At 40.2% G+C, this 27264-nt stretch overlaps 1 pseudogene across 1 annotated transcript; it reads left to right on the top strand.

The window, feature by feature from the left end:
- The first annotated feature begins 17396 nt into the window (after positions 1-17396).
- On the top strand, positions 17397-19212 carry LOC147609021 (protein CDI pseudogene; annotated as a pseudogene). Its single transcript, XR_015264365.1, has one exon. The product of XR_015264365.1 is annotated as a protein CDI pseudogene (transcript).
- Positions 19213-27264: the final 8052 nt, after the last annotated feature.

Below are 27264 nucleotides of genomic sequence, written 5' to 3'. Positions count from 1 at the left end.
AAAAGCTATCCATAGAATCACCTTCGTTCATATGCTCACTCTCCAACTGTTTTCGGAGATAAGCAACACGAGCCTCATTTCTTGCCTGATACAATGTGGCAAGTACATCCCAAGCATCCTTAGAAGTCCTGCAGGAGCGAATATGTGGGATAATGGTACGTTTGACAGACAGCGCAATCAAGGCATGAGCCTGCGCATCTCTACCATCCCAACGAATCTGCTCTGCTGAAAGTGGTGGTTCTCGAACAGCTGCTACAGCACTTGTGCCTGCACCATCATCAACAGTACCTGTTTCTGATGTGTTTGCAGCATTCCCAGCCACAATAGGACGTGCATCAATACCCTGCACAATGTTCCATAACCCCTTTGCAACCAATACATGTCGCATCATATATGCCCACAATGGATAGTTGGTGCCATCCAACTTATCCTCAGCAGCCAACATGCGGAACACATCATTGTTGTCAGCCATGGCCAATGACTGTACTACTAGATGTAAATGCTGTCTGTAAGAGGTAAACCTGTATAAAATCGACCTGTGCTATGCTGCACAGCCCAAAACAGACGAATGGGCACCTGTCCTGCAGATTTTAATCTTGACAGAAAATCTGCACAGTAGGACGATTTTGCCTGCGCAGTACTTGGAATGCAAAAACGGAGGGCGAAATGACTTCAGATCAAAATTCTGGAATGCAAAAACGGAGGGCGAAATGACTTCGGGCTCTCCCACGGCATATACTAACCTGCAGACGCTCGTGAAACCTCGTCGCAATCGGAGGAGATGAAGCGGCAGGTGCCGGTGATGCTGCCCGGGAGGAGGAAGCCTGCTCTGATACCAATTGTTGGAATTAGGGTTGCAGGAATGCACATACAACTTCAAGAAGATGAGGAAGCTTGAGCACAACACAGTAGTGTATTATGAGTGCCAAAAATGAAAGATAACAAGCCCTAGAAGATAATGGGCGTATATACAATGCACGGGGGAAAAAACCTCCTAGTGAGGGAAAAAGTGCCCCGGCGGTCCTAAGTGTGTTCACACACATCACTACTATAATATGGTAACACACCTCAATGTGCTTTGTGCGAGCATGAAAAACTGGGTTTCTCGCAACTGCCAATGCGCTCTGACTGTCAGTGAAGATAGAGGTGGCAGACTCCTGTCCAACACCCAAGTCAGCCATAAGCCGTCTGAGCCACACACACTCAACCGTAGCTATGAAAGCTGCCCTGTACTCAGCTTCACAACTAGAAGTGGCCACAGCAGGTTGCTTCTTGCTCAACCAAGATATGCATGAGCTACCGAGCATGAAACAAAAACCACTTGTGGACACTCTTATGTCATAGCAACCAGCCCAATCTGAGTCCGAAAAAGCATGTAAATCTGGCGGCAACGATCCCCCCTTGGGATAAAACAACCCAAGATGTATGGTGCCACTCAAGTAGCGAAAGATGCGTTTAACTGCCTTCCAATGCTGAGACCCTGGGCTATGCATAAACCTGCTCACCTGTGAGACTGCAAACTGAATGTCTGGCCTCGTAATGCATACATAAATGAGGCAACCAACAGCTGTCTGATAGAGTGTGACATCAAAGTGATCTCCAGCATCATGAAGACTCAACTTCAAACCTGTCTCCATTGGAGTAGCAATAGGCTTGCAGTCTTCAAGGCCAAATCTCCGCAACAATGTTTCAATATACTTTGTCTGACACAAAGCAATACCTCCATCACACTGCTTAAATTGTATCCCCAAATAATGATGCAAATGCCCCAAATCTGACATCTCAAAAGAGGCATTCAAATCAGCCTTAAAATCAGCAATATGACTCTCATTTGGTCCTGTGAGCAGCATGTCATCGACATAGAGAGCAATGATTAGATGTACACCATCCACACGTTTAACATACAAAGTGCTTTCTGTTGGACTATTCTGAAACCCATGTGCAGTCAAATATGCATGTATTTTTTCATACCAAGCTCGTGGAGCTTGCTTTAAACCATATAAAGCCTTTTTTAACCTGCACACTTTGTTTTCCTGCCCTCTTTGAACAAAACCACGAGGCTGCGATACATACACCTCCTCATGCAAATCTCCATTTAAGAACGCAGTCTTTATGTCCAGCTGATGTACATTCCAACCATTATGAGCTGCCAATGCACAAATGCTACGAATGGTAGTCATACGACAAGTGGGAGCAAAGGTCTCATCAAAATCAATGCCCTTTTCTTGAGCATAACCCTTTGCAACAAGTCTAGCCTTATAGCGATCAACACTGCCATCTGGCTTTCGTTTCAACTTAAAAACCCACTTACATCCAATGGCTTTTTTACCAATAGGCAAATCACACAAAGACCATGTACCATTCTTCATTATGGCATCATATTCACTTTGCATTGCAGCCAACCAATTTTCTGAATTTTGTGCCTCATCAAATGAAAGAGGTTCTTCCTCTTCACACATACTAGACACAGCCAAAGCATAACAATCTGATGCATAAGAGGCATGCTGAAAACCTGAACGAGTATGACTAGGCATAGGTGCATCAATCTTACTATCACGCAAGGTTTGCACCAGCCATTTAGGCATACCTCTAGCCTGCTCATTTTCAGCCCTATCCTCATGAATTACATCCTGTAAATCTGCATCAGAAATAGGCTGATCTATGATGTCGTTTGAAATCTGTATAGGCTGAATATTTGCCTCATTAGGACTTACATTTGAATTTCCACCTGTAAACAGAGGCAACAATGTATCAAATACATCCCGTGAGCTCACACCTGTCTCTTTGGTACATGATAACAAAGGCTGCACAGCATCTTCTACAAAAACAACATCTCGACTAATCAAGATACGCTTTGACTGCGGATGATACAATCTGTAACCGTTGCTCTCAGCACTGTAACCAACAAAAATGCATTTGACAGCCTTATCATCCAATTTTCTGCGTTGTTGCACAGGCACTAAAGCATAGGCCAAGCAACCAAAGACACGCAAGTGACCAATAGAAGGCTTCCTGCCATGCCAAGCTTCGTATGGAGTAATAGACTGCAAGGCCTTAGTGGGACACCTGTTGAGTACATATGCAGCACACATGACAGCCTCAAGCCAAAACGCATGTGGCAAAGCTTGGCTCTTGACCATACATCGTGCCATCTCCATAAGTGACCTGTTCTTCCTCTCAGCAACACCATTTTGCTGAGGGGTATACGGCACTGTACATTGGTGTTTTATCCCACGACTTGCCAGAAATGCATCAAACTGTTTAGACATGTACTCCCCCCCTCGATCAGTACGGAGGGTGCCCACAGTACAATTGGATACATTTTCAACCATAAGAAAAAACTGTTTGAAGCACAATAACACTTCGGACTTTGCCTTCAGTGGATATACCCATGCATGCCTTGAGTAATCATCAATGAAAGTCACGAAGTACAAGTGTTTACCAAATGACGGAGTTTGCATAGGCCCACATACATCACTATGTACAAGCTGCAATTTGCGAGTGGCCCGCACAGAACCATCCTTTGGAAATGCAGAACGCTGCATTTTGCCCAAAATACAGCCTTCACAAACATGTTTCAATGGTGCCTCAAGAGGGGGCAATGAAGCAACCATATCAAATTTCTGCAAACGCAGCAAACTAGCAAAGTTCAGATGACCAAAACGAGCATGCCATAGTTTTGCATCTGAAACTGCCTTTTCATCAGAAACTGTATTTGCTGAATCTTCCACACACTTGTCATAAGAATTGAGCCTATACAGCCCACGAAACAAGGTGCCAGATGCAATAATCGTATCACCAGAAGTCAAATCATGAACAGTACATCTGTCATCCACAAATTTGATTACAAATCCAAGTCTAGCAAGCGCAGAGACAGACAATAGATTCTTCTTTATCCCTGGCACATACAAAGCATCTGAAAGTGTGAAAGCGCTGCCATTTGCAGCAGTAAGCATAATTTTACCAACGCCCTTCATTGGGTAAGAAGCATTATTGGCACATGTGACAGTATTCCCATTAGAGACAGCCTCAAGAGAAGTGAACATATCACGATGCGAGGTAATGTGCTTTGTAGCACCACTGTCAAAATACCATACATGAGAGTCAACAGAAACTGCCAAACATGCATCATGTACAGATGGGTCGTACTGGCAATACACGCTAAACGCCCATTCTGTATCCTGCACAACATTTGCAGAATCTGCATTTGTAGAAGCATCCGCTATTGTGGCTGCATTTGACTCTTTCTTCTTTGCCTCTTTAGCCTTTAGCTTAGGGCAATTCTTAATGACATGATCATTTGCCTTACAATAGTTGCACCTGGTCTTTTTCTTGCCTTTATCAAGAGCCTTCTCAGACTTATTGTTGCTACCTGTGGAAGAAGAAGAAGTTGCAGACCTACTAATAGGAGAAGAAACAGTGGAAGGGGCTGCCTTACCACTTCTTCTCTGCTGCTGGGCAGCCATAAATGCTTGATCAACTGCACGCTGCCTGGCCCTGTTTTGCCTGGACTGCGCTTCTTGCAAGAGCTTGTTGACTAAAGTATCATACTTGACAGCATCAGGTCTGTCCTCATTAAGAAGTCTCCACGTGGAAGCAAAAGTCTGATATGTCTCAGGTAAAGCATCAAGAACAGTCTGCACAAGAGAATGATCAGGAATAATCTCACCTGCAGAAATCAACTGTTCTTTGAGATCTTTAATCTCAGCAAGAAAAACATTCATGTCATCATCTTCTTGCATAATCTTCAATTCTAGCTCTTTACGCAGGTAAGCGATTTTTGCCTCGTTACGACCTGCATACAAACCAGCTAGAATATCCCAAGCCTGTTTTGCTGTTTTAGCTGAACGAATATGTGGGGTGATGTTCCGTTTGACAGAAAGTGCAATCAAGGCATGAGCCTGCGCATCTTTACCATCCCAACGAGCTTGTTCAGCAGTGGGTAAAACAGCAGCAACAGTGGAGCTGCTAGAACCTGCAATATCCTCAACAGATCCTACATCCACAGAACCTGGACGTACATCCATACCCTGCACAATGTTCCACACTCCTTTTGCAACCAAAACATGCTGCATCATGTATGCCCAAAGTGGGTAGTTGGCTGTCTCCATCCAGTTTGTCCTCAGCAGACAACATGCGAAATACATCATTGTTGTTATCAGCCATGGCCACCACTGACTGAAACTGATGCAAAAGCTACCTGTAATGAAGCAAAGACTGAACAGAAGACAACTTGTGCTATGTAGCACGGTCCACAATAGAACACGTATGCCTGTTTTGCAGAAAACTGCACTGTCAAAATTTCTGCAGAAAATGACGAAAACACCTGTGCAGAACTTGAAATGCAAAAACGGAGCCCGAAACGACCTCAGATGCAAATTCTGCGAATGCTAAGCGCTCCGGGCTTATTTGCAGAGTATAGGGACCTGCAAGCGCTCGTGAAAACTCACCTCAATCGGAGAACGTGAGTCGGAGGGTGCTGGCGGCGTAGCCCTGGGAGCCGATGCCTGCTCTGATACCAATTGTTGGAATTAGGGTTGCAGGAAAGCACACAAAGCTTGGAGAAGAAGAAGCAAGAATGCACACAACACAAAAGTGTATTAGATTGTGTCAATTTACAAAAGATAAGTTAGCCCTAGAAGGATGGGCGTATATACAAGCCGGGGAAAAAAACCTCCTAAAGAGGGAAAAAGTGCCCCGGCGGTCCTAAGTGTGTTCACACACATCACTGCCTATGTATATGGCAACAATTACCTCTTGGCCAACAAATTTATATTCTTTTGTGGACCATCAAGCCTTCTTATACCTAGTGAATAGGCCTTGCACCATGGGGAGAATCACACGATGGTTGCTATTATTGTTAGAATTTGACTTTATAGTCATGGCGGTAAGAAAAGGAACATAGCATATGTTAGCTGATATCATATGATGTCAAGAATTCTAAATAGGGAACCAGCAAAACTGATGCTGAAGATGATCTCCCTGATGCTTGTTTGTTCAAATTGGACATGGTACCTGAATGGAGCGAGGAAATCTCAGATTATCTAGCTCATGGTTTTCCGCAAAGGAAACACCTTTGAACAAAAATAAAATGTGGCGGCTTATCAAGCTTGCTACACCTTATCAACAACTGATTGGTAGGAGAATTATATAAGTTAGGAAAAGATAATGTGCTAAGAAGATGCGTGAGAGAAGATGAGTTCGTTTTACAATATTGAATGAAGCTCATTCAGGGATAGCAGGCGGGCATTTCGCTGGAGAGATCACAGCTTGAAACATGCTTCTTGCAGGACTATGGTGGCCTATGTTGTTCGGAGATGCCATAGAATTTGTCAAAAGGTGCGAAAATGGTCAGCGTTTTGCTATCCCACAACAAAAGGACAAGATGCCACTCGCCCCTATTATTGTAAGAGAACCATTTGAGAAATGGGGAGTAGATTTTGTTGGACCTATTAGTCCTCTAAAAGGCTAATTGACTTTAGAGAAGCTTGATGAGACCAGGCTAATAGCATCACATGGACTCATGGTCGAAAAACTACGCAGGAAACATTGGTTCGACAAAAAACAGTAACAACATTGTTCAGTTGGGTGGAAGGAACAATTAAAAACTCCCACATAGAGCTAAAACGACTACATCAACAAATACCCAAAAGTGCCCAGGTGACCCCTTCGTTCTCCTGGCAGTAAAACAAAAAGGTGTCCAATGGTTGCACAATGGGTACAAGGTAAGCAGGGTATCATTCACTCATTATGTGCATGTTTGATTGCCTGAGCATGAAGAAACTACGAGAAGGTATTGATCTTATGCATTGATGATTAAAAAAGGTTCACGCCGTGAACCAATTCAAAAACGTTCATGCTATGAATTGATTCACAAAGGTTCACGTCGTGAACCAATTCAAAAACATTCACGCCGTGAAACGGTCATTTCTCACAAGCCAATCAAAGTAACACCACATGGTTTTCTTCATTAAGGCAACTGCCTATCCAGTTATAAAATCAAATTTCTTTCCTCTTCCGTCATTTTGCATCGTGTGACCTTTGCTTTTCGATTGTGCATGCATCTTCCATCCTAGATTTTGGGCTATAATCAACTATCTCCTAGATTTTGGCTATAATCAACTATCTCCTATCGAGGTGGGAGCTTGATACTTTCCCTTTTCTTTTCTTTTTCTTCTTGTATTTTTGATCTTCATGATTGATCAATATCTTGTCAGCAATGCTTATTGTACATAAATTACCGAATCATTCATTATTCTAAAAATTTCTTCATGGCATCCTCACATGCATTAAGCACAATCGGCATCTTAACAACGAAAGGAAAAATGAAAACCCAATAACATAACAAATGACACCTTCACTAAAGATTCACGATATTATCACCTTGTGGTTTCACAGAACCTCAGGTTCGTGAACCTGTAGTTTCACGGAACCTCACTGTTTCACGAAACCTAACCAGTTTACGGAACCTCACTGTTTCACGAAACCTAACCAATTCAGAGAACCTCAATGGTTCACGGAATCTCACTGTTTCACGAAACCTAACCAATTTAGAGAACCTCAATGGTTCACGAAATCTCACTGTTTCACGAAACCTAACCACAGTTCACAGAACCTCAACGGTTTACGGAACCTCACTATTTCACGAAACCTCAACGGTTCACAGAACCTCACTATTTCACGAAACCTAACCAGTTCATGAAACCTAACCAGTTCACAGAACCTCAACAGTTCACAGAACCTCACTCTTTTATGGAACCTAACTAGTTCACAAAACCTAACCAGTTCACGAAACCTCACTATTTCATGGAAGCTAACTTCACGGTCTGTAGGTTCACAAAACCACTATGACCCTGCAACTTCATGCCACAACCTTCACCTGTCTATTGCTCCTACACTAGCACACTCCTCATTTCAACTAACTGATTACCCATTAATAAAAAAAAAGAAATAAAGAAAGAAAAAGAAAAGAAAGATGATATCAAACCCACAGTCAAAAGAGTGATGTGCTGTTCATGTACAGATGTCAGCCTCAGTGTCAGAATCTCTCAAAACCCCACCTGCAACTCAAGCCAGCACCACTGGATCCCTAGCAAGTCAGAAAAAGAAGCCAGTGTGGGTCTTGAAGTTGAAGTTTTTGGGCCCTTATGCCCAAGCCTTCCATGGGGCCATCATTAGCAAAGAAGCCCTCACGGCCCATGGAAGGCTTCGGCCCAAGCCTTCCATGGGTCCATCATTAGCAAAGAAGCCCTCACGACCCATGGAAAGGTAGCCCTACATTACCACAGCCCAAAATGCCTCCAAATTCTGGAAGAGGCCGAATTCAAAGTGAAGCTGGACAAGGTTGGCTTGGGGAAAATGGCACAAATACTCCCAAGAAGTATCGACACAAAACTCTGCACTCGAATATGAAAGATCCTTGCCCCCTCCGCGCAACGAATTCTGGGGTGCTAGCAGCGGAAGTAGCACTTCTTGCACAGGGGCGGCTGAGCCTCTCACTCGGGGCCTCGCCCACCACAGATATCCGGACAAGAGACTAATCCCTCGGTTCTTCAAAAACCAAACCCATAAAAACTTCCCTCGCCCAGAAAGCATGGGCGATTCCTCCGTGATAATTTTATTCTAATGTAGTCAAAAGTCCTAACTAACCAAACTGATCTGACCAAACCCATAAGTCTCATGGTTAGATCAAGGAAGAGACTTAGAGTCTAACGCTTTTTTCCTCATCAAGAGGCACATCCGCCGTTGATTCTTTTCCCATAGAACAAGGGTCATCCGAGATTTACTTCAACTATCGTAACTTAACAGAGTAGTTGAGTCTCACCCAACCACTGTAGTGATAGAATCCATTTAGGAATTTGGTTATGTTTTACCCCGGGTACCAGGGAAAAGATTTCCTAGGCCCCCTAGCCGGCGCTTCAAGCAAACTTCAAGATAGTCACACCACTTACACACACAATATGAAATTGCATGTTTCACAGATTCAGCTGTCTTTAAAACAATCCTTTAATGAAACCATAGTATCATTGTCATAATCCTCCAAAATATCTAGCTTGAGTTCCAATTTGCAATCATTCCTTCATCGGTGTACCTATGGCATCATTGGTAACCAAAACGCTCACCACCTGTCCACTCAGGGGCCTTTTCAATAGTTCCTAGCTCATAGTACTCATAAATATATTCACTTAAGAAAATCCATATGGACTCTCCGTTGAAGATCAGCAAGATCAACCAACAGATCCATATAAAAGATCCATGGACTCATCCGTTGAGGTGCAAGGCGAATCATTTAGATCCATGCCTGAGTTCAGAAAACAACTCTAACACCTTGTTCCATTTTCTTCCTCTCGATGCATGCGTGGGTATCTTCGGTGACCCAAAGCTCAAGCACCGTATGGTCAGAACCCTCTAGGCTCCTTCTTCGTAGGTCACCTAGTGCTTCACTCATAGGCCACTTCCTTGGTCCCTCATCCACCGTACAGGAAGCTCACCATTCAAATCGGTCGGTCAAGACCTCGGCCGACCTTGCTACGCGAGACGTCCTCCATTGACTCTCGTCAGCTGTGCAACTTTATCACTTAGGTCTCCATGATCTCATTCACAAGATGGTCAAAATGCTTCCCCAGCATTCTTGACATAAAACAATCATTTATTAAAAACAGGTTTCATAAATGTAGTTTCTAATGAACTCTCATCTTTCCACATTGTCCCACATCATTTCTCATTATTCCACATTTTTTTACATCAATTCACATTGCTTATTCCACATCTAGTCATATGTATTCCCATTGTCCTTCATCTAGTCATATGTATTCCACATCTAGTCATATGTATTCCACATCTAGTCATATGTATTCCCATCGTCCTTCATCCATTCTCATCTAATCTCACATCACATCACAACATATTACATCTCATCACATCTATCCTCATCACATCACATCACAACATATCCACATCACATCTCATCCATTCATATCACATCACATCCATCTACATTCGTTCAGATCCACATCACATCCACATATCATCACATCACGTTCACATCTATTTACATCACTTCACATCCATTCACATTTACCCAAGTCCACATCACATCACATCTCATCTATCCACATCATATCTCATCCATTCATATCTAACCAGATCCACATCACATCACATCCATTCACATCTCATTACATCACATTCACATCTCACCACATCCACTCACATCTCATCACATCCATCCATCACATATATTCACATCTCACCACATCCACTCGTATCTCATCACGTCCATTCGCATCAATCACACCCATTCACATCCCACATTCATTCACATCTCGTCACATCCATCCTCATCTTATCACATCTCGTTCACATCCATCCACATCATATCACATTCATTCCATCCATATTACATCACATCACATCCACATCTATCCATATCACACCACATCACAACATATCCACATCACATCTCATCCATTCATATCACATGCACATCTCATTCTCATCCATTTACATCACATTATATCTTTTCACATATCGTCACATCCACATCCACATCCATTTACATCACATCACATCTCATCACATTCACATCTTATCACATTCACATCCACATCCATTTACATCACATCACATCTCATCACATCCACATCACATCTCATCATCCACATCCATTTACATCCACTCACATCTTATCACATCGCATTCACATCTTATCACCCATCGCATTCACATCTTATCATCACATTTCTTACTTTATGCTGTTAGTCGACGATTACAGTAGGAAGATGTGGGCTGAAGCTTTGCATATAATAGTAAGATGTTTACTACTACATTGGGGGGATCTTCTTACTTTATACTGTTAGTCAACGATTACAGTAAGAAGATGTGGGTTTATTTCCTCCGTGATAAGCCTGAAGCTTTTGGCAAGTTTAAACAGTGGCATAAATTTGTGGAGAATGAGATAGGACAAAAGGTGAAGAAGTTTTGGATGGATTGAGGAGGAGAATTCACTTTGGGTGAATTTAATGAATACTACAAGGAGCATGGCATCAAGCGCGCCAGCTCACTGCTGCACATACACCTCAATAAAATGGAGCTATGGAATGCCACACAATCACGGAAATGGCAAGGTGTATGATGAAAGGGAAAGGGTTACCAAACTCTTTCTGGGCTAAAGTATTCAACACTGTAATTTACGTTCTCAACAGATCCTACACAAAGGCGCTCAAAGGAATCACACCATATGAGGCCTATTCAGGTAAGAAGCCTTCATGTTCTCATTTTCAAACATTCGGTTTGTGAATGTTACATGCATATACCAAATGCAAACAGAACTAAGATTGCTGCTGCCAAAAGCAAGAAATGTATCTTCCTTGGATACAGTACAAAGTTAAAGGCATATCGACTATTCCAGAGGCTAAGAAGATAATGGTCAACCGAGATGTGGTGTTTGTGGAACATCCCCATTCAATGGAGGATAGGGATCCATCCACTTTATCATTAAACGGAGAAATAACCCACCATGTGCCCAGACCAAGCACCAAAAAACTAAAGGAGGAGGAGTTTTCAAATGATGAAGACTCTAAAAAGTCACACCAGCCTGCCCCTACACCTAAAGGACAGCCACTTCCTACATGGGTAAGGCAGCTCTTTGATGATTACAACCCCCCACTTGATGTTGCAAAAACTTCAGCAGATGGCTTACGCGCAGATCAAAGAGAAAGAGGAGCAGAGAAGGTCTTCTAAACACATTGTCAATATGGCCTTGATGGCTGAGATAATGGATTTAGTGGAGAAGCCCACAAATATCGAAGAAGCTTTGCTAGATCTAAAGTGGAAGGCAGTGATGCAATCAGAGTATGACAACATCATAAAAAATAACACTTGGGAACTAGTTGATCGGCCACCCCAAAACGAAAGGTAATTGGCACCAAGTGGGTGTGGAAAGCTAACTATAAATCCTATGGTTCATTGGAGAAATACAAAGCTAGGCTAGTTGCACAAGTTTTTCAGAGGTTGAAGGTTTTGATATGAGTGAAACCTTTGCCCCAATAGCTCGAATGACCACAATTCGCATAGTACTTAGCTTGGCTATAATAAGAAGTGGCCAGTTTTTCAAATGATGGGACATTGTGACTCCGATTGGGCTGGAGATTGTGACACCAGAAAGTCAGTTTTTGGATATTGCTTCTCTCTTGGATCCAATGTGTTCTCTTGGATTAGTAAGACGCAACCCATAGTGGAACTTTCTTCAATGGAAGTAGAGTACAAGGCCGCTTCTTTTGCTACATGTGAGGTAGCATGGTTGAGGTAGTATGGTTGAGGAGGATTCTACATGTGAGGTAGTATGGTTGAGGAGGATTCTAGCAAATATGGGAGTTCCAGTGAGGTCAACCACACGACCTTACGATGCAACAATAAAAGTTGCATGGCCATTGGAAAGAACCATGTGTTTCATGCTCGCACGAAAAGCACATTGAGATTTAATATCGTGAGTGGTTGTCAGTTGGGACGCGTTATGAATATGCGGGCGGTGAGCCGCGTCAATGTAGTGTAGCCACCCACATCTTAGACGCATCCACCACACTACCTACAACATTATAAAATGGATATAGTTGGCACAAGCTAAGGCCTCCACTGCTTGTGAGCATATATTTCCTATACTCTCAGTATGCCCTCCATCTAGAGTTTGTCTAGATTGCCTTCTAAACTCTACACTAGAGTGCACGGGTGGAGAGCACCATCATATTGTACCTATCTCTTGTTTGGTATAATCAAAATTTTAAAATTCTCTCCGTTCTCTCTATTACATTGTTTAGTGTAGTGTATCTTGCTGTATCTTTTTCCACTGTGCCATATTCTTACATTACCTTAGGAGTCGGAATACTCATCGTAGTAGAAGCCTTCTTCTTGGTCGTCGAATTTTATTACTTTTTTTGTAAAATAATTTAAGAAATAGTAATTTAAAAATTACAAAAGTAACAAACTTATTTGATTTTAGAGTTATTGAAGTTGCTCTTGAATGGTTGGGGGTAGAGGATTCATGATAAAATATAGATGTGAAAAGATAAAGGTTGCAAATTTTAAATGTAGAAATGAAAATCTACTTGAATAATAATACTTAGCTCAATTGAAGTGCGGTCGAGTAATAAAGTGCCGCCGATGTAGAAATGAAAATCTACTTGAATAATAATACTTAGCTCAATTGAAGTGCGGTCGAGTAATAAAGTGCCGCCGATGTGCTTGAATTTGAGGAGTTGGCAAAATATTCGAAGTAGAGATCGAATGTCAAAAGATAAATAATAAAAATAATTTTGTTGATGTTGAATAATCAGCAAAAAGCCACAGTTCTGGAAATCTTCAAAAGACTCGAGAATATTTCCCAAGAAACAAATCTATCATAGAAGATAACTAGCATAAGAACTTCTTGATGCTGAAATAAATCCAAGTAATAACATGTTGAAGAAGTCTTAATTCCCGTTTGTTGGAAGTGCTACTTTAAGTTTATGAAATTATAATCTTTGAAGTCGATGATGTTTGATGCAAAAATATAAATTATTAAAGACTCCTTGATGTCGAGGAATCTGAGAAAAAGCACGTTTAAAAATTCTTTAGAAATGTCAAAAATATTGTCAAATAATCATGCCCAAGATTTGGTCACTTGTTGTGGTGAAATTTTTCTTTTGTAGAAGGAGTGGATATTTTGTAGAGTTCCCTTGTCTTTCTTGTGACTTTATGAAGCTTAAAGAGATATGAAATTTAGCTTATGTAAAACATAAGCTTTGAAAGCTTAAAGTGTTTGTAAGCTTTTAAAAGATTATAGAAGGAAGCTTTAAAACTTTGCTTAAGCTTTTTTTTATAAGCTTCTCCATAGCGCGCAATACTGAAAGGAGGGAAAGAAATTTTCTAGCTCTTTTTTTTTAATGATATGAAGCTTTAAATCTTCAAAGATTAATCTTTAAAAGGGCTATATATAAAAAATGTTTTCTTATCGACTAAAAGAAAAATTGCACTGCATGCATGATGGAAAAAAAATTCGCCTCTCCATGGTTTCGTCAACAATGACTGTAGCTGATTGAGTGAAGAGGAAATATTTTCAATAAATAAATTCTTGAGTGTGCTTTTAAAAGATTGGGCTTCTCTCTTTTGGTTAAGCTTCTTAATCCAAGATTAATCTACTATAAAACCCAATAAGTGCTTTTTTCTCAATTTGATTTATGGGCAACTCTCCACCTTCCATTATGATTTTAAGAATACACAATGCTTAGCAATTGTGATAATAGGCCCCTGATCTCCTCAATGTGTTGATTGCATCCATACGGTTGGATTATGATGACGTTTAAGATTCATGAAAGTGGTTTTGGGAAGAAGAAGGGTGGTTTTGGGCTTCACAGAAGTGGTTTTTGAGGAAAAGGTGATAATCTCTCTATGTCCTTGATTCCAATCTCCATCCAAGGGTCCACAAAATTCCCATGAACCATTCAAGCTTTATCCAAGAGTTCTTGAGCTTTTGCCTTGTTTATCCTCTAGATTTTTGTGAGATTCTTCCTATTCTTTAAGTCCAAGTATCCAAAGCTCTGATACCACTGTCACCACGGGATCTCATGTACTTTTCAAAGAATTAATTAAAATTCACATATACATCAAGGATTAAAGCATAGACTTGAATTAAATTGACAAAATTGAAGCATAGCATAAAATAAAACAAGAGATAGAGTAGACATCACTATCAACACACTATTGGGTGCAATCTCTCCCCTCATGAGTGTAGCTCCACTTCCATGACATAAGTATTTATGAGAATTGTATTTCAAATATAGCCCAAGGAGCTAATAATATTTGTGCATATAAAATAGGGCTTACTTTTCCACTTTTACAAAAATAGCTCAAGCACTAGAGCTTGTTCACACACTAATTGTAAATAACCAAAACTCTTCTAACATATGTGCTAATAATATAGCAACACCACGCATGGGTGGTCAGTGTTCCCTAATCCGATGCCAAGCCTGCTTAGAGTTACCACTCAAGAATAGTTGGTATAGTTCCTACTTCATATGCAAGTTTTTTATGAGGGAATGGTTTAATCTCTGAGCCTGTAGTAGGGCCAAGGTTTGGCCTGTAGTTACTTCTGTAAAAGATAGGCATGTGTAGTGCGGCACTCGTCATACCAACTATTCTGGAGCATCATCCTAGGCCGAGGTTTGGTGGTAGAATGAGAGGTATGGGGGAAGCTGGCAATAGCGGATGGATGGAGAAGTGCTGTTATCTGAGAAGTGAGAGTGTCAAGAGGTGCAACTGGATCCATCGATAAGAGGCCATGTAGATGTGATTACAATCGATATGATCGCTATCGTGGGTGAAATGAGTAGTGGTGTAATGTGTAGCAGGGGGTAAAGGTGCGGGTGTGGGTGGAGTGGTGGTGAGAGAGACAGTGAGCACAAGCATGCATAAATAATTTATACAATCTTTTGGCATGTGGCCAAAAAGATCTTTTGGCCACGTAATTTATACAATCTTTTGGCATGTGGCCAACAAAATAACTCATAAAATAACCTTGTGCACACTCGCACCTAAAATAACCTTGTGCACATTCACACATAAAATAACCTTGTGCACACTCGCACCTAAAATAACCTTGTGCACATTCGCACATAAAATAACCTTGTGCATATTTGCACATATCCATTTATCAAGTTGGTTTCTGCACATAGTTAATCAAGCATATTTTTCTATGATTATTGTGCATCAAAAATATAATAAAAGATATACTCGTAACACTTATTCCATCAAGTTGTAAAGAGCCCAAGCCATGTGCTTAGAAGAGCTTGTGTCATTCCCAAGTGTGCATAGAATGAGTGCCTTGGTAATAAATAGGGTGATAGTGTACTAATCTGTGAGGATAGAGGTGGACACCATCTATCAAGTATGTATAAAGTGTACCTTGGTAATGAATAGGACATCTCATTGACCAAGGATGCATAAAGTGTACCTTAGTAATGAATATGATGAATGTACGTGTAAACTATCAATAGCCAAGAAACATAGTAAAATGAGGAAATGTTCATAATTTGAGCATTTTGAAGCATGATCTAGACATTAAATCAAACTTATGATTTTTTTTTTAAACGATGTCCAAGTAAGCAATTAGAGAAATTGGAGTATATATATGTTTTTAAGATGTCATCTATGAGAGCGCTCCTTTTGAACTAAATAAAATAAAGGCATTATCTTAAGGTTAATAAAATATATCCCTCCTTGCAAAAAAACAACCACCAAAAAGCTACTATGTGCAGGGATTATAACTAATCCTTATAAAATAATGGGCTTGTTTCCACATTGGTTGTGGATGCAAGTGACTTCTGGCAAGCAATTAGATTTTGAATTCTACTCTCCAGGAAAAAGAACATGGTTTGACATAGCATGGAGTGGTATTCGCCAAAGGGTTCTCTTCCAAACAAGTATGCAACCGGTTGTCAGTTGAGTAGATAAAAAAATATGTGTGAACTTTTTTTGCAACCGTCAAATGTGAAAAAAATTTCTTCTTGCAATGGAATATGCTCGAAACTACAACATGCTAGGTAGAAATTGATCCAAAGAGGGAGATAAGGTTGAACATGGATTTATCAATTTCAATGGGGAAGAAATGCACTAGATGGAGGGGAGGTGTTTTTTTTCCAAAACATGTGAACTCATAACATATCTTTTAGGAGGTTCTTTAAACCGCGATCCTGATGATGTGTGTTTTCAAGGAGAAGGGGAGGGGGGCGGGGGGGGAGGTGAGCCCACATGCCCCCAACTTTTGAAGCCGAAGCAGCTTTACCACTAGGCTACTCCCTTACCCCTAACCATGACTTATTTACAAAGATTTGGAGGTGCCATGCCTTTATTGGCTTGATTTCTGGGTTTAATGAGAAGCCAATGGCAAATGTGTACATTTCTCCATTTTTTTCCCAACACTGTTCTTCTTCTTCTTTTTGCGAGGACTCTCTTTTGCTTTCACCTCTTTGAGGAGTGAGGGGGAGAAGGTGGGCCAGAATCGTCGTATCCGTGAACGGTTTATGCCTTATCCACCTGGTTATTGTCCTCACCAATGTGCACAAAAAATCGTTGTACTTTGCAATTTAAAAATTACTTTCTAATTTTAGAGTGAAAGGTTTGGAAATTGCAAGATTTTGGGTAATACTAAATACCTTCAAGTTATGGCAAAATTTGTTGAAAGAAACCTCTTAACATTTACACTGGCCCCCCCACCCCTGACATATGGAGTTTTTATGAACACAATAATAATAGTGTGAGGCAAAGGTGTCCGTGAAAATGTTGAAGGCAGCCAAGCTCCAGCTGCCATTAAAATATAATATTGGCATAGCTACAAAGCAAAGCTCATTCGCTTCACACCAAGCCTTGGACAACTAACTAGAGAGTGGCGACAGACAGGCGCGCTAAAAGCTTTACTTCACCAGCCATGGCCTGGCGTAGCGTTCTGGCGAGGCAAGCAAGGAGGCGTCTCTCGTCTGCTCTCTTACACAGAAACACTCTTTCTTCTTCTTCATCTCCCCCTCCTTGTCGCATTCTCTCTCCTGCAACCTCCTCCTCTCTTGCATTCCGCTTCTTCCCCAGTTCTTCATCGAGGTCCCATGGCGGCAACCTCTTCCTCTTCGGCGCATCTGCCCTCCTTGGCTCCGTTACCCTACTCTACTCTTCGCAATCTTCTGATTCTCCCGCCATAGCTGAAGCTGCCCCCCCCGCCCCCATACCCGCCTCCCCCACAGCCATGGGCGGCCCTGTGATCTGCAAAAGCGGACGCCCCATCACCAAGCTCAAGATCTTTATCGGCTATGACAGTAGAGAGGATCTTGCCTATGAGGTATGCCGCCATTCCCTGCTTAAACATGCCACATTCCCGATTGAAGTCGTCCCCATCAAGCAGGCCGAGCTTCGTCGCAATGGGATCTACAGCCGTAGCAAAGATCCCACAGAGAGCACAGAGTTCTCCTTCACTAGGTTCTTAACCCCTTACCTTGCAGGTTATGATGGATGGGCCATGTTTGTGGACTGTGATTTTCTCTACACAGCTGACATCCGAGAGCTCGCAGAGCTCATCGATGACAAATATGCCATCATGTGTGTCCAACATGACTACACGCCTAAGACTGCCACCAAAATGGATGGGGTCGTACAGACGACATACCCTCGCAAGAACTGGTCATCCATGGTTCTCTATAATTGCTCACATCCGAAGAATAGGGTACTCAGCCCTGCTGTTGTGAACTCCCAATCTGGTGCTTTCCTCCACAGATTTATGTGGCTTGATGATAAGGACATTGGATCCATCCCCTTCACATGGAATTTCCTTGTTGGCCACAATGAAATGCCCCCAGGCAGCCATGTCCTGCCTAAGGCCATCCACTACACATCGGGAGGGCCTTGGTTTGAGGCCTGGCAGAACTGCGGCTACGCCCAGGAGTGGCTTCAGGAGACGGACGAGTACAAGCGGTCCCGCATGATCCAGAAGGTTATTCAAAGTGAGCTTGTCCACCTTCTGGATGGGTGGCTTGCTGAGCGTGAGAGCAAGCTTGAGGAGCGGGTGGCTGACCTGGAGAGCCGGTTAAAAGAAGTTGCGGCCTTGCAACGCCTTCTGCTCTTCTATTTGCAGGAGAGGATACTCCCGGCCAGTGGTGGTGGAGTTGTTGGCAGTGGCAATGGCAATGGCAATGGCAATGGCAAAGAGGCTCATGCTTTGAAGCCGGAGGATGTGACCCTGTTGGAAGAAAGATTTGCTAGTGCAAGAATGTATAGCAAGGATTAAGCTGTCAACATTCCCTACTCTGTGGTGACCATGCCTTTTAGCTTTATGCTGTTGGATAGCATGGAATCAGTGGATCCATGTATGGAGAAAGCCCTAGCGTGTGTATTGCATACTGTGGCTTTGGAAGGTGTATTTGCACTAATGCATGCAAGGGTTCAATACATCTATGCATGCAGAGATCAAACCCTATTTTGGTGGCCATCTGAGTCAAATCCATGCATGAGCTCTAAGTAGATCCCTGCAATTACAAAGCTCTAAGTAGATCCCTGCAATTACAAAGCTTAAAATATCATCTGTGTCCATTGGAGATTCTCTGCCCTATGTATGGTTTTGCTTTAACCGGTACTTGGAATGACATTGTCATTCTTTATTTTTAGAATTCATAAAACATTACGTTTTAAGATTATGAAGGTGGCTTAAGGCCTAGCTTTTCCCGAACCACCTTTTGCAGTTCCATTAAGTTAGCAGTGAATACCCTTGCCCTAATCCAAAGGTAAGTAAAGTAAATATGGAAATTTATGACTAGATTAACTCAAAATCTTTAAATTTCCCAAGGGTTTCAGATTCTGAAAGTAATTTTGAAAACCTGAGAGAATCGAAAGTTGAGTGGGACGTAGACGGGTGTGGATAAAGGTGCATGATGTTTGCATTGCTTTTGGTTGAGTTGTCTTCACTATGACAAGATTACATTTGACACATCTGTCTGTGTGTGGTTTTCCTCATCAAATTTTGTAGAAGTAGTTAGCCAAGTTGTACCTTAAGCACGGTTTCTGAACAACAATGCAAGCAAAATCAGATCTTTAGATTTTCATCGAATTAATGTTGTTTTTCAAATAATTTGAGGAGGCACTTTTTCTTCTCACCAATTGAAAAAAATGAACAAGCTTGCTGATCACGTGTTAGTGGAGTGGTTCCAATGTCGTTTGAGGGTCACCAGGTTGTGGGTTCAAATCTCCTATGTGTAAGCGATGGCACTTGTGTGTGTACTTTTTACATTCAAGCGAAGAGATAAAAAAGATAAAGTTAAAAAAAAAAGAGCAAGCTTTAGGTTAAAGCCAACCTATCTTTTCTCCAACGTACATAGATTATGGTGCCACCATAAGTAGTGGAAGACCACATGAGGGCCAAGAAGATCTTAAGATGCAATACAAGTAAGAGAGCACACATTAATTTGTGTTCATTTTTTGATCATGCTACCTAGTCTCCTTTTTGGAAAGGTGCTCTAGACATCTTGAAAGTCAAGCCTAATCATGGTATTTTGGTGGGAAGAATTCATTTGTAGCTACCTAACACCTATTTCACATCGAAGACTTTCTTGAAGTAGCCCGTTGCCCAACTTTAATGTGGGGTATTGTTGCTGAAAATCCAGGAACTCTTGAGACTTGTACTCAGCACCCCTTTTAATCCTTAAATAATTTAGTCCGTGAAGACTTTTTGTTTGGCACTTGTCAAATGTATCCCACTTCTTTTTTATCAAGTAGGCTCATCTCTAGAATGATTTTTCATAAAAGTGGTTTAAGTCTAATCCCATCTCTATTAATATATGCATGCACATGAGCTATAAATTATAGGTCCCTTAAAAGTAGGCATTATTTGGTGGGGGTGGGGAACTATAATACATACATACATACATACGTATGCACAATGATTGTTCATAAAAGTGGTTTAAGTCTAATCCCCTCTATGCATGCACATGAGCTTTAAAGAAGTGGAGGGGTCATTATAGGCCTTAAAAATAGGCATTATTTGGTGGCATGGGTGTGGGAATATAATACATACATAGATAAACAATCACATATAACAAAATAGATATTAATACCATCAAGATATTCATAATGGTGGTATTAATATCAATGATGAATAATATAGTTGTAATTAAATGTAGGTATACATACAAATAAGTTAATCTTAGAGTCCCTTTTATCTACATATTAAAATGCAGAGAGAGAGAGAGAGAGAGAGAGAGAGAGAGAGAGAGAGAGAGAGAGAGAGAACAATTTAATTTTCTATTAATCATGTTAAGTAGTTAACATTTCTACAATGTTAATCAAAGAAGTGGAGCATGCACTATAGAAAATACTATACCCATTTTCTTTTTGGGATCAATAATAATAGTTATATATATAAACTTAAAAGAGGTCCAAATATACTGAAATACAGTAGAGTACAAAGTAAAAATTGAACTTCCCTACAGTCCTCTACATATCACTTTTCGCTTCATTTAAAATCTTACAAAGAAAATCCCATCTCTCCTCCCCCATCAAGAAGCTAGAGTGCTCCCAAGATATCTGATAACCCAACAAGATACATGCCTCAATCATTGCTTCAGTAGTGCAACCTCTAGGGGACTGTTTTTCCAACTTTTTCCCCTTCTTAGACCATATCTTCACTGTGGGTCTGGTTCCCATTGGGTTCTCTATAAAAGCAACAAAAGTGTGATCAACCTGTTTTTCCTTAAGATACCACCTCTAAGTTCTAGGGCCAAATCTAGGGAGTCTCTTTTTCCCCTCCCAACACTTCACTTGCAGCATAAAAGTCAACAATTAGGAGCTCACTCCCAGTATGATTGAACCTTCATCCAGACCAGGTCAGAAGTCAGATGATGTTCCTTTGCAGATTCCTTAACAGCAAGTCCAACTCAGTACATCTTAGGTTATTCACATTGCATACACACTAGCACATGCACACACATTTATGCATTAAATCTGACTCTTGCATACCAGCACTTGAGACCTTCAGAAAAATAATGGCATTCCTAGTGGACCAGATTTCCCACAAAACACAAGCTTTGATAATGTTAAATAACTGCCCAGCATGTTCATCTGACTGACCATTTACCTAGGATCCATTCCCCCCATAATGTTTGAATGCCCAAACCTTTCTCTGTCCATTTGGAGATCTTTGACCACGTCCCTCTGATTGTTGGGCAATCCCAAAAAACATGTTTACCATCCTCTACTGAGGATCTACATCTGGGGCAGATACCACTAGAGATACTTCTCTTTTGGAGTTTAGAACCAATACGTAAGGCCCACATACCAACCTTCCACATAAATACCTAGAACTTCTTAGGAACCTACCTTTCCCATAAAAGTTTCCACCTCTTTTTCCAAAAAGTAGGGCTCTAGCTCACTTTCTAACTTTTGTTGCAATATTCCACATCAACAACCCCACATCTCATCAAGGAGTACAGCTCCCTAGTTTTGCCATCCTTTAGCTTGACACCATTAAGCCAAGACCAATCTTTAATCCAAACCGATTCATCAATTGCAGTAGAACACAGCTCCCTTTGGATTAGATCAAATGCTTGAATTACCACTCCCTCTACCAGACAACTGAAATTCCCAAGTTATGTGATCCACCTCTTTCCATCCAACACATCCCAATCCCAACAAATCATTCAAGTACCTAAGACCTTCTTTATTAAGCTTCTTAGCTGAGGAGATGTCAAGTAAGCCTAGAGGGGGGTTAATTTGTGTGTCCACCAAATTCCCAAGCTGAGCATAGAATTGCTAGTCACCCTACATCCCCCATCCCAAGTCATGAGACCCAGACACTCTTTCCATCTTTTGCATAACATTTTACCAACTGCAGAGTTAGTAACCTTAAGAGGGGCAAAAGAAAACAGTTTATCCAACCCAAATTCACCCATTTACCTTTAGCAAAAACCTCAGATGACTCAACTAGTTCCTTATCATTAAGGCCCAAGGAGTAATCTGAAGCAGACATTTAGGAGGCATCAAGGCAGTCCTTGCAATATAGTGAGTTGGCATGTGAATAATACCAATACCACCTTCATCTTTTGGAACAAACAATTTGTCCCAAGCTAACCAGGCTGGGCTGAGGTTCTTTTTGGTTACTTTACCATTCCTCCATAGAAAGTCTCTAATAAGCCCTATAATTTTCTTTGAATGACACTTGCCAAAGTCCATCACTGGGCATAAGAACATAATATAAGCATTCAACACTGTGTTGCAAATATCAATCCAGTTATGAAAGGGAACTCTGATACCTTCCCATTTCTTTAATTTTAAAATCATTATCTTCTGTCAAACTAATGATTCTGGATTTCTGAATATTGCATTTGAAGCCATAAGCAATAGAAAATTCATGTCCAATGTCTAGGGCCAGTCTAACATTGTTGTTCTTAGCTCTTAAAAAGAGCAGAGAATCATCATCAAAGCACTGTATAATCAGTTGATCACTATGCCTAAGTTTTAATCCAGTGATATTCTCATTTCTGCAGGCATTCTCCAAGGATGCCCACTCACTCTAACGTTTCTCATAAAGATTATAATGTACCCAAATTTTATGAAATCATTATTAAATATTTTTGGCTCATAATGTAGGTTTGGAGCTTTGTGCATCCTCTACACCAAAAACGCTTTAATATGAGTCACACAATAACCATGTTTAGCTTGTAAATGTTTGCCCACACTCTCTTTTTAAGTTTGTTTGTGCCCCCAAGTTATTGGCTCAATGGTAATTAGGATTCAAATCCTTCTAAGGATACTTGCAAGAGGGAGGACACTTGGCCTAATGTGTGTTCTGATAAATTTTCATGTGGGCTAGCATTCGAGAAACTTATTTTTCAGGAAGCATATACATTTCCTCTTCATTTTTCATGAAGCCAAAAAGTTGAAAGAAGCACTACTTGAAAGTTTTACACTATTATTGCATTTTTTGTCAAATGGTCTTCTCTAAGAGATGATGTTAACCAACCATTTTGGATTTTCATTTGATTGAAGGTTAAATTGAGGCTACTCTTTTGGAAGCATTGATGTGGTTGTGCATTATTCATACTTTTTTGCCCTCAAGTATGGGTCACCACATGACAAGAGTGCTGAAATGACAAAAGTGCTAAAAGTTTTTTTTAAAAATTCCCCCTATCAATAATGGAAAAAGAAACATATTGACTTTGGCCCATTTTTAAAAAAAACTATGTTTGGAACTTGGGGCCATTTTCTGTTTAAAAATGTATGTCTTAATTTTGGGGCCATTTCCCCTTCACAAAGGCCTTATAAATCTACAAACAAATTGACTAAAATTCGAAAAAGGGGTCGGGTTTCCTTCACATGAATATCAACTTCAATGAAAAGTGCACGAAATGGGTACTAAGAAGGCGGCACGTGCTGATCTGCCATGCTTACAATGAGGCCGGCTTCAGAACTCTTGCTACTATGGATTTCCATTTTTTTAAAAGGATGAAATTAAAATTAAAAGGGAAAAGAAAATGAATATTTTTTCTTTGGGCTCTCATGCCTAGCCATTTTGTCCAATTTTAAAATGAATTGTTGGCCGAATTTTTTCTAAGATCGATTGCTTGCTTGCTTGCATCAGGTGTTTACATGCTTACTTTCCTCTTTCACCATCTTAATATCTATTGCATGCTCTTTTCTTGAATGGTTGATTGCATGTATAGATCATAAAAAAAAGTACGGACATGTAGATCAACAATATAGTTAAAGAAAAAAATGTTTTTTTTCAATCAATTAAAATAATGTTAATTCTTTAAAGTAACCACAATTTGGTACTAAAATATAAAAAATACCAAGATTTTAAATATAATTTATGTGTTCCTTGAAAATAAAAGGAATGCCAATTCCAACCAAGAAATATACTTAGCAATCGGGTAGGGTGATGATGATGTTGATGGGGGTAGAAAGTGTAGGTGAGGGTAGTTGGGACTCTCTACATGTCATTGATGTAATGTTCAACACAATAATGCACATGATTGCCCACTTTAGCATTGTTGTCACAAGTATGTGACCTGTGCATTGTTGCAGCATGAAGTTTTTTCTTGTATACATATGTGCATGTACATATATGTGTGTATGCAAGTGTGCATGTGTGTATTCATCTATACATATTTATGTGTATGTAAGCGTGTGTGAGTGTTTGTGTGTCTGTATGTGTGTTTATATATGCATGTGTGTATTTGTGTGCGCGTGTGTATGTGTGCATGTGTCTATGTGCAAGTGTCTCACAGAGACGCATATCTCTGTCCCTCTCTCATATGCATTCTCTCAATATCTATGTCACGTGCACAGATATAACCCTCTCTCAACACACTTCTCACACTTGTCTTGCGTACACACTCTCACACACACATAGAAACTCTCTCTCTCTCTCTCTCTCACACACACAGAAACTCTCTTTCTCTCTCTCTCTCTCACACACACACACACACACACACACACCCCATCCACATGCATGCGTGTGACTTTATGTACACATACGTATGTGAGTGTGAATGTGTTTATATATAATAGTATTAATATAATATTATTTTATATTTACTATATGTATATTGATTATTATATCATTACTAAATTACATTACTAAGTATTTACTAATATATTTTTAATTTTCTATATTATTATAATGATATATTAAATTAAAAATAATATATTAATAACATAATAATATATTATATTAGTTATATATCTATTATATATTTTTGATATAAGTTATATATTTCTATTATATTATTATGTACGGTTATATATTTATAATAAATTATCATATTTATAGTATATTATAAAATATATATCTTTAATTTTCTTATTTATAATTATATATTATTATATATATAAAATTATACTATAATCTATATATATATATATATATATATATATATATATAATATTCTTACTTATTATATGTTTACATATTTTTATTATATATATTTGTGTTATATATATATATACTTATTTATTTAATATATATATATATTATAATTTATAGATATTATATGCATTTAATATTCTTACTTATTATAAGTTTACATATTTTTATTATATATATATTTTATACTTATTTGTTATATATCTTTATATTTTTGTATTATATTATTTATTTAAAATTTCTTCTCTCAACATACCCCTACTACACTGCTCTCTCTCTCCCCCTATTCCTCTCTCTCTTCCCCCTTCCCCAATATATGGCCTCTCCATTTCCCCTTCCCTCCCCCACTCTCTCTCTCTCTCTCTCTCTCTCTCTCTCTCTCTCTCTCTCTCTCTCTCTCTCTCTCTCTCCTGTCCTCTACTCCAACATGTGGCTTGTCCCCTCCCCCATCACACCCCTTTCTCTCTTTCCTCCCTTGCCCCCGAACACTTGGCCCTCTTCCAATCGCCACGTGTCCCCTCCCAAAAACTTGTGCATAATAGATAGTGTAGATAGATATATTATACGTATATACATATGTGTGTACGTGGCTTCTCCCCTCCCCCATCACACCCATTTTCCCAACATGTCCCCTCCCAAAAACTTGTGCATAATAGATAGTGTAGATAGATATATTATACGTATATACATATGCGTGTACGTGGCTTCTCCCCTCCCCCATCACACCCATTTTCCCAACATGTGGCCTCCACTCCCTCCCTCCCTCCCTCTCTCCCCCAACACGTGGCCTTCCCCTATCACAACCCCTTCTCTCTTTCCCCTACCCCAATACTTGGCCGTCTTCCAACTGCCACGTGTCCTAACCCCTCCCGAAACATACACCTAATAGATAGTGTAAATAGATATATTATACACACACACACATACACACACACACACATACATATATATGTAATATGTATGTGTGTGTGTGTGTGTGTGTGTGTGTGTGTGTGTGTGTGTGTATAACATATATATGTGTGTTTATGACTGTAAATAAACACACACACACACGTGTGCGCGCACGCACTCATGTAGTATATTTAACATAATCGACTCAACATATTTTTTGGGATAATTGCTATCAATGGCTTTAAATTAGGCCTTATAACTTTAGGCTTTATCACCATAAATGGGCATAATCGCATTGGTTACCTCTGGCTGCATGTGGAAGGTCGCTCTGCACAAAATCTCATGTAGATTCTTCATGAAGGCTCATGGCGGTGGGAGCTGGGATCCTCTGCTCGGCCTCAATTATAAAAAAGGACATCATACGGGTGAGTTACCCAAACTCACTTAGCCTATGTATTGTATCATAGGTCTTTTGGCGATGTCAATCGTGCTTGCTTCGGCCGGGAGCTCATCCTCTCAGGTACTCACAACTATGCCATGGGTTTGTTGCACTCTCTTAGCTACCGCCGATGGCGGTTTCTTGTTTCATGGGATAATGATTATTTGAATCCCATTTGAAGGATTATCGAGTACCGACGCTCTGTTATTCTAGAGCATACGCATCTTGATTTTGCATGCCCCATATAGACTCTTAATAGATTAAGTTCTTGCTTCTCTGAATATTACGATTGTTAGCCCTTATAATGCACATGCATGTCATGTAAAGGATTTTTAACATCTGCCTATTAATGAAAATTTACGGTATTCTGAAGACATGTATTTATGCAATTTTCTTGGACTTACTGTGTGTGTCTTTAGCTCTTAACTTTTTGGATACAACATCCACATATAGATATTAAATAATAAAAAATCACAATTTTGCTGATCAGGTAACCTCTCCTAAG

Source organism: Cibotium barometz, chromosome 52, assembly GCF_041138505.1.
Source record: "Cibotium barometz isolate CiBa-2024 chromosome 52, ASM4113850v1, whole genome shotgun sequence".
NCBI lineage: Eukaryota > Viridiplantae > Streptophyta > Polypodiopsida > Cyatheales > Cibotiaceae > Cibotium > Cibotium barometz.
The sequence above is the reverse complement of the archived record's forward strand: the minus strand, read 5'-3'. Positions and strand labels throughout refer to the sequence as shown.